Source organism: Jaculus jaculus, chromosome 1 (genome assembly GCF_020740685.1).
Source record: "Jaculus jaculus isolate mJacJac1 chromosome 1, mJacJac1.mat.Y.cur, whole genome shotgun sequence".
In the NCBI taxonomy this organism is placed as follows: domain Eukaryota; kingdom Metazoa; phylum Chordata; class Mammalia; order Rodentia; family Dipodidae; genus Jaculus; species Jaculus jaculus.
This window is the reverse complement of record NC_059102.1, coordinates 179,751,629-179,757,966: the sequence shown is the minus strand read 5'-3', so window position 1 is coordinate 179,757,966 and position 6,338 is coordinate 179,751,629. Positions and strand designations below refer to the sequence as shown.

At 53.1% G+C, this 6,338-nt stretch overlaps 1 long non-coding RNA gene across 3 annotated transcripts; it reads left to right on the top strand.

The window, feature by feature from the left end:
* The first annotated feature begins 454 nt into the window (after positions 1-454).
* LOC123462113 lies at positions 455-4,406 on the top strand. Of its 3 annotated transcripts, XR_006638115.1 has the most exons (5): positions 455-559; positions 1,120-1,386; positions 1,660-1,767; positions 2,507-2,599; positions 3,647-4,406. It is a non-coding gene; the product is annotated as an uncharacterized LOC123462113 (long non-coding RNA). The 3 variants fall into 3 exon arrangements; XR_006638112.1 differs by lacking the exon at positions 455-559 and having other exon boundaries at positions 1,053-1,386; XR_006638114.1 differs by lacking the exons at positions 455-559; positions 1,660-1,767 and having other exon boundaries at positions 1,053-1,386.
* The last annotated feature ends 1,932 nt before the right edge of the window (positions 4,407-6,338 follow it).

Below are 6,338 nucleotides of genomic sequence, written 5' to 3'. Positions count from 1 at the left end.
AAAAGAACAGCAGAGTGGGAGAGTGGATACAGAGACTCTCTGTGTGGCCAAAGCTGTGGGAGGAAGAGACTACAGCTGGAGACAGGGCAAACAGGCTATAAGCCATCTTGAAAGGTCAGACCTCTCTTCCTAAAATGACAAAATCAGCACAAGGCCCAGAGACACTTCCTTTAGCAAGGGAGCAGAAGAGGGGGGAGGGGACGTCCTTGAAGATGTGACTCACATCTTGAGGTCAGGAGAATGAGTAAGGAAGAGAAAGCCAATTGTGGGGTGGTGGGGGGAAGGAGGTGTCAAATTCAGGGATAAGGTTGAGCGACCCTGAGCGCCTTAAACAGTGTGGTCCCAGCAAAGCCCAGCAAAAGGAACTAAGATGTTAACAAATGACGGGCACGCGTGCCCTTAAAACAGAAAACCCGGGGCCCCAGTCTGGGTTGCTAGTCCGGAGGCATGGTTTCAGACATGGAGACTTTTGGACAGAAATCTGTTTAATACCCATCAGAGGAGGAGGGGAGGTGTGTAGGCAGCTGGAATCAGGCTGGAGTGGCCAGGGCTCGGAGAGGTATCCAGGAGGGACTACGAGGCGTATCGGATGATGGGCTGGGTGGTGTCGCCATCACTGAGATGGGGGAATCATGGGGGCCCGATGCGGCCGGTGGAGGCGGAGGTGCGTGCGGGTCCGGGCAAGTGGCCCTGCCCCACCAGCGCTGGGCTGGGCTGAGCGAGGAGCCGAGGCGCCTCCTGCGGGCGGATCGTGACCAGGGCGGGTTAAAATGGTCCAGCGCCGACCGTGGGGTGACGGGAGAGGGGTTGGGGGGTAGGGTGGGGTGGATGGAGACGGACCACGCAGCCTCTGGGTGTCAGCCCTGCGCCAGGCTGGGCGGGCCCTGGACACCAGGAGCCCCAGGCCCCGCCAGCACCTCACGGCCGGGACACACCCCGGGGCCACGTCCCCGCCACCGCCGGACCCCGCGTGTGCAGGCCGCGCCCCCTCCCGCCCCCCGCCCGAGACCCGGGACGTCACTGCGGCCGTGACGCGCGCTAATGGAGGCGCGGGGGCGCGGGCTTCCCGGAGCTCCCATCCTCGCCGCCGCCGCCGCATCCTCCGCCCTCCTCCTCCAGGGGAACCTCCATTTTTCAAATTCGGGAAGGCTGGCTGTCCTTCGGCGACCGATAAGGACGCAAGCACATGCTTAGAAAGATTTCTGACAATATCCGGAAAAGAAAGAGCCGGACCCCCGAGGCAGAGGCTAAGAATAAGCTGCCGGCGGCCAGAGCTCTGCGCATGGACAATAATGACGACAGGCGTAACTAACAGCCGGCGTTTATTGAGCGCTTACTGTGTGCCAGGCACTGTGTGATGCGCTTTGCAGGCAACAACCTTCCGAGGTAAGTGCCGTTATGATCCCAATCTTGCAGAAAACCCCGGGCCTCGGTTAAGTAACTTGCCCCGAGATACACAGCCTAGCTGATACCAGAGCCCCAGTTCTGTCTGTTTCCGTGTAATCCTCATGCGAACCACATTCAGGTCGGGATCGTGCTCTCCATCTTAAAGATGAAGCCACCGAGGTACATGGAAATTGAAGTACCTTGCCCAAGGTCGCCTAGCTGGAAAGTGGATGAGGCAGAAAGCGAACCGAGGGCTCCTCTCTCTTTCCGCAGAACCCTCGGTCTTGGCGGTGCCACTTCCAGATCAACTCCAATAACCCAGCAGGCTTTGACCCCCACCCCCACCCCCACCCCGGACCCCCAGGGGCGCACCCCTGCTGGGTAGGTTCCCGCAGCCTTGGCTGTCTTGGTGAATCCAGTGTTTGCGAGCAGGGTTCGTGCTCAGCCTGCAGGAGTAAGACAGGGACGCGTCTCCGGCTAATCCAGTCCTAGACCTGGCCTCGGGATCGGAAGAAAGGTTGGAGCGAGGGTGGGGGAGGTGGAGGCAGCGGGAGGCAACCCGAGTCCCGCTAGACCCCGAGCGAACGGCGGGAGGGTCGCCTCTCGCGGCCGGCAGAGGGCGCTGCCGCACGCGTCTGGAGTCCTATGGTCGTCGGATCCAGCAACCCGCACCCCCCACCCCCTCCAGACTTCCGGACTAGCAATTCTGAAGCCAGAGCTTTCATTCCTCCTCGGGGCTGGCACCTCTTGGGCTCTGTCCTAAACCTGCTTTGACTGACTGCCCTTCCCCATCTTCTGCGCAAAGGCCACCCCACCATCTGCTTTTAAGGCTTCCCAAGACCTGGTACAGCCGGTCCGGTCGCCTCCTGCTAAGAGGCAAGAAAATATTTCCCATTCCATTAAAAGGCCAAGGTGTTTGCAGATTCAACTCGGTGTTGACTCCCCTTTTGGATGGGCCCGTAGGTGATTTAAAATATGGAGATAAATCATCCCCTTGAAATAGATAAGGAATGTTTTCCCCTTTCCAAAATGGGGGTGGTGGTGACTAAGGAAAGCGCGGACAGATGAAATGATCTATTTTCATAATAGCCACCGCCTATTGGGTGCTTCTTTTGCACAGAACCCCTTTTAGATCCTGACTCATTGGTCCTCGCTGCAGCTGCGAACCGCATGCATCATTATTCTTATTTGATGGGATAAAGTCCAGAAAACGGTAAGTGGTGAAGCTGCGATTTCACACAAGAGTATCGGCCTTTAAAGCTGTGTTCCCAGAGATGCACGGACTGACACAACTGAACTCAGGATGTAGAATATAACTCCACATCTATGCTACGAGTTCCTGTGCCATATGGAATTGGGGGCTTGGCGAGCTTTCTGAGCCCCCTTGGGATTCAATGTGTACAGAAGAAAAATAAAACCTAAAAGTGGGAGAGAATAAGCCGGAGGCTTCTTGCTTTAGCTTGGAAGGGCATCTGGAGAGGCCCACTCCCTTTCTATGTCTGGGCTCTGAGGAAATAAAGGTGGTTCTAGGAAAATCTGAAAAATATGGAAGGGAAAGAAAAATCCCTTCTGTGGTTTCTTTCTTTAAAAAACTTTAAACCAAGCTTCATTTTGCTATTTTTGTTTTATTTTAGAACTAATGTGGTTCTCCCTGCCCTTTAAATTGGCACAGAAGTAGAAAAAACAGAAGGAAGGCCAGCTACAAATGTAAAATGTGGTGGGTTCTCAGGAAGGAACGACATGACTTGAAGTGGAAATGAGACTAAATGAGGTGCCTTAAGTGTCTTAAAGGCAGAATTTCCACAAGGAATTTAGATCATAAGCTCTAAGCAGGTCCTTTGTCTGGGTCTGGGCTGGGTATAGTGTCTAGAATTTGTGTGTGCTCAACAGATGAAGAATTTCAATCATACCTTTAGCATATGCTGTGTCTCTGGCCATCTGGGCCCCACAGCTCTTATAGCTTAAGACAGGGTTTTGCAGGGGGCTGGGGAGGTTCCCTCCTTCAAGCCCCTTACTTTTCCAGAAGTTTACTCTGGAAATTCAGTCAAGGTGAGTGACCAATAATCATGAGAATGACTGTTCATCTCTAGAATTACCAATGGGCGGTTTTTCCAGACAGGGAAACTAAATGAGACTTGTCACTTAATAGCCGTGGCTCTATTACCCTATGTCTTTAAAGAATTCCCCCAGTTCACCCAACACAAAAGAGCCCAGGCATCCCAGATGCCTCCTGTAACACAGTGGACATCTGTCCTTCCAGGTACCTCGTCATTCTTTCAGTGCATTCCTTCCATACATGGGCACTGGAAGCCTGAAGGATATTGGAGCTGAGGACACACATGGGCCCCGGCATAAGCTCAGAAGCTCACCTTCTCCTGCTCCCGTGGAGTTCCAACTTTCTGGCCTGGTTCCACCACAGTAAAGAACTTTCTTCTCCAGCTAAGGACTATGGCTCAGACATATCAGACATCTCCCTGAGGCCATGCCCCTTGACCTCAGGCCTCCACCTTGTAGATATCCACTTGGCAGGTTTGAGCCCTAATATACCGGAAGCAGGAATGTTCTAGCTGCTGTACTTGCCAACGTTCTTTCTTATTCTTTTCTAATTGTCATTCCTTCCGCTCATAAGAGCACAGCTCATGAGACCAAAACAGTTCAGGCCACATTTACAAAGCATCTATTACAATGAAAAAAAATCCCATAGTGACATAAGGCTCCACTGTTCACAGGAAAATGCTGCAGGGACTGTCAGGACGTATTGGATAATGCTCACCAGTTTGGTGACTTTAAAAAAAATAATTGAGTCTTGGGCTTGGCTGATTCATAATAATGAGGGGGAAGCAGTACCACTGGGCTTGTTGCTCTCAAGATCACTTCAGTGGGATATACTTTCACCATGAACACCCTAAAGAAGACCGTATGCTCAACTACCAGCTTTTGTCTTTCTGGAAAACCTGTTAACACTGAATGGTCTTGGTCCTGATCCATTCCAATAAATAAATAAACAGGATTGAATGGGAGGATTCAGATTGTCCCTGAAAATCAATTTAGAACACAAGGTAGATTCCAAATCAGTACTCTTCCGGGTGTGTTCCTGGGCCTGATTGCTGGCTTCCCATTGTAGGGTTGGAACCCAGGGCTTTGTGCCTGTGAAGCAAATCCCCTGTCACTGAGTTACATCCCCAACCCCTCTTATTGTTCTTGAACATTCCACACCCACCCCCAAAGTCTGCTCCATCCCTTCCCCTCTGTTTTAGCTTGTGTGTTTAATGCAGTGTATGTGGTGCATGTGCGTGTATGTGCCCTTGCACACCCTGTGAGCTCACGTGCAGTGGAACATCTCCCACCATCGCTCTTACCTGTTATTATTTGAGCAGGAATCTTTTATGGATCCCAGAGCTTGCAAATCTCCGGGGTGTCTACTCCCCTGTGGGACTGAGGTTACAGATGCCGAGGCCACGCCCAGCTATTTATATGGGTCCCAGAGATTGAACTTGAGGGGTCTCTCAGGCCTCCTCAGTCCCTCATGCTTGCACAGAGAGTGCTGTTCACCGATGGGCCACCTCTCCAGCACCGTTATCTCTCCCTCCCTCCCTCCCTGCCTCCCCCTCTCTCTCTCCCTCCCTCCCTCCCTCCCTCCCCTCTCTTTCTCTGTCTCTCTCTCTCTCTCTCTCTCTGTCTCTCTCTCTGGAAAGCAGAAACCTGGAGCCTCGAAGAGCGAGGGGAAGAAGAGAAGGGAGGTCAGCTTTTCTGCTCACCACACTCACTGAACCATTTGAGACTAGAGACATGTTTGTTTGCCGCCTACCCCATGAGTTTGTGCTTGTGCTTTCTCTCGTCTGATCCTCTAAATTTGCATCACTCGGGGGCCTGCGAAATGCCCAAAGGAAGATCTGAGAAGAACTGCGTCCACACATTGACAAGTGGGGAGCATGCACTGGGGCTCCCTCCTCGCGCAGGGTCAGCGTTTGGCTGCTGGGGTAAAGTGGGTTGGAAACTGCTGAACATTCCTGCTGGGAACTTGCCAAGCCCTTTTGGGAAACCGTTTCAGCGCTTGTCTGGGGAAATGAGTTTTGCGCTTTCACAGAGTGTGAAATTCCTCAGGGGCATTCTTGTACTGGGGAAGAGAAATCAAACCCAGTTCATTCCTCCCGGGCCCTGGTCATTTAAGAAAGCAGGCCGAGTGCGGCCCGGCGGATGGGCCATGGGGCGGGCCATGGATAAGGGATGGAGCCGGGCAGTCCTGCGTTTTTCACCTGCCGCAAAGACCCTTCCCGGCGGGTACAGGCTTCAGATTTTAGGGGGTCGTGTTCCCGGCATCTAAACACAAGGAGTAACGGCCAGTGCTCCCAAGCGACCTCCGAGGAGCGCAAAGCCTCCCTAGCTTCCTAGAAACCCTGGAGGCCCAGCTGGCCGCTTGCTGTCTGATGCAACAGTTTGCAACGCGGTTCTGGGAGCCAAGCCGGGAGGAGTACCGGGCGCGCGGCCACTGCGCATGCGCGGGCTGCGGCCCTGCCCCGCCCCGCCCGGGAAGCTTTTCTCCAGATGTGCCTCGGGCGGGGCGGGGCAGGGCCGAAAGACCTTTGGCAGCTCGCGCCTGCGATCTGAGCTTAATTAAACTTCTCCCGAGGCACTGGCTGACTGATTGACCCAGTGATCCAAAAAAAAAAAAAAAAAAAAACCTCAGAGAGAGGCCCAAATCGCCCCAAACACGCTGGAAGAGCGGGGCCTTTGGATTCCGCCTCCTTTTCAGAGCCTTTCAATCTCCCTTGTTGTTGGGGTCCAAACCTCATTAGCGCAGTCCCGGTCCCCCCCCCACCTTGCTTTTATTTTACAAGAGGGAACACGTCACCAGATTGTTTTATAAAACGTTTAACCACTCCTGAACTGCTTTTATGATTTTCTCCCATATTCACATTCCACCTGTATTATATATTTTAGTTGACATTTAT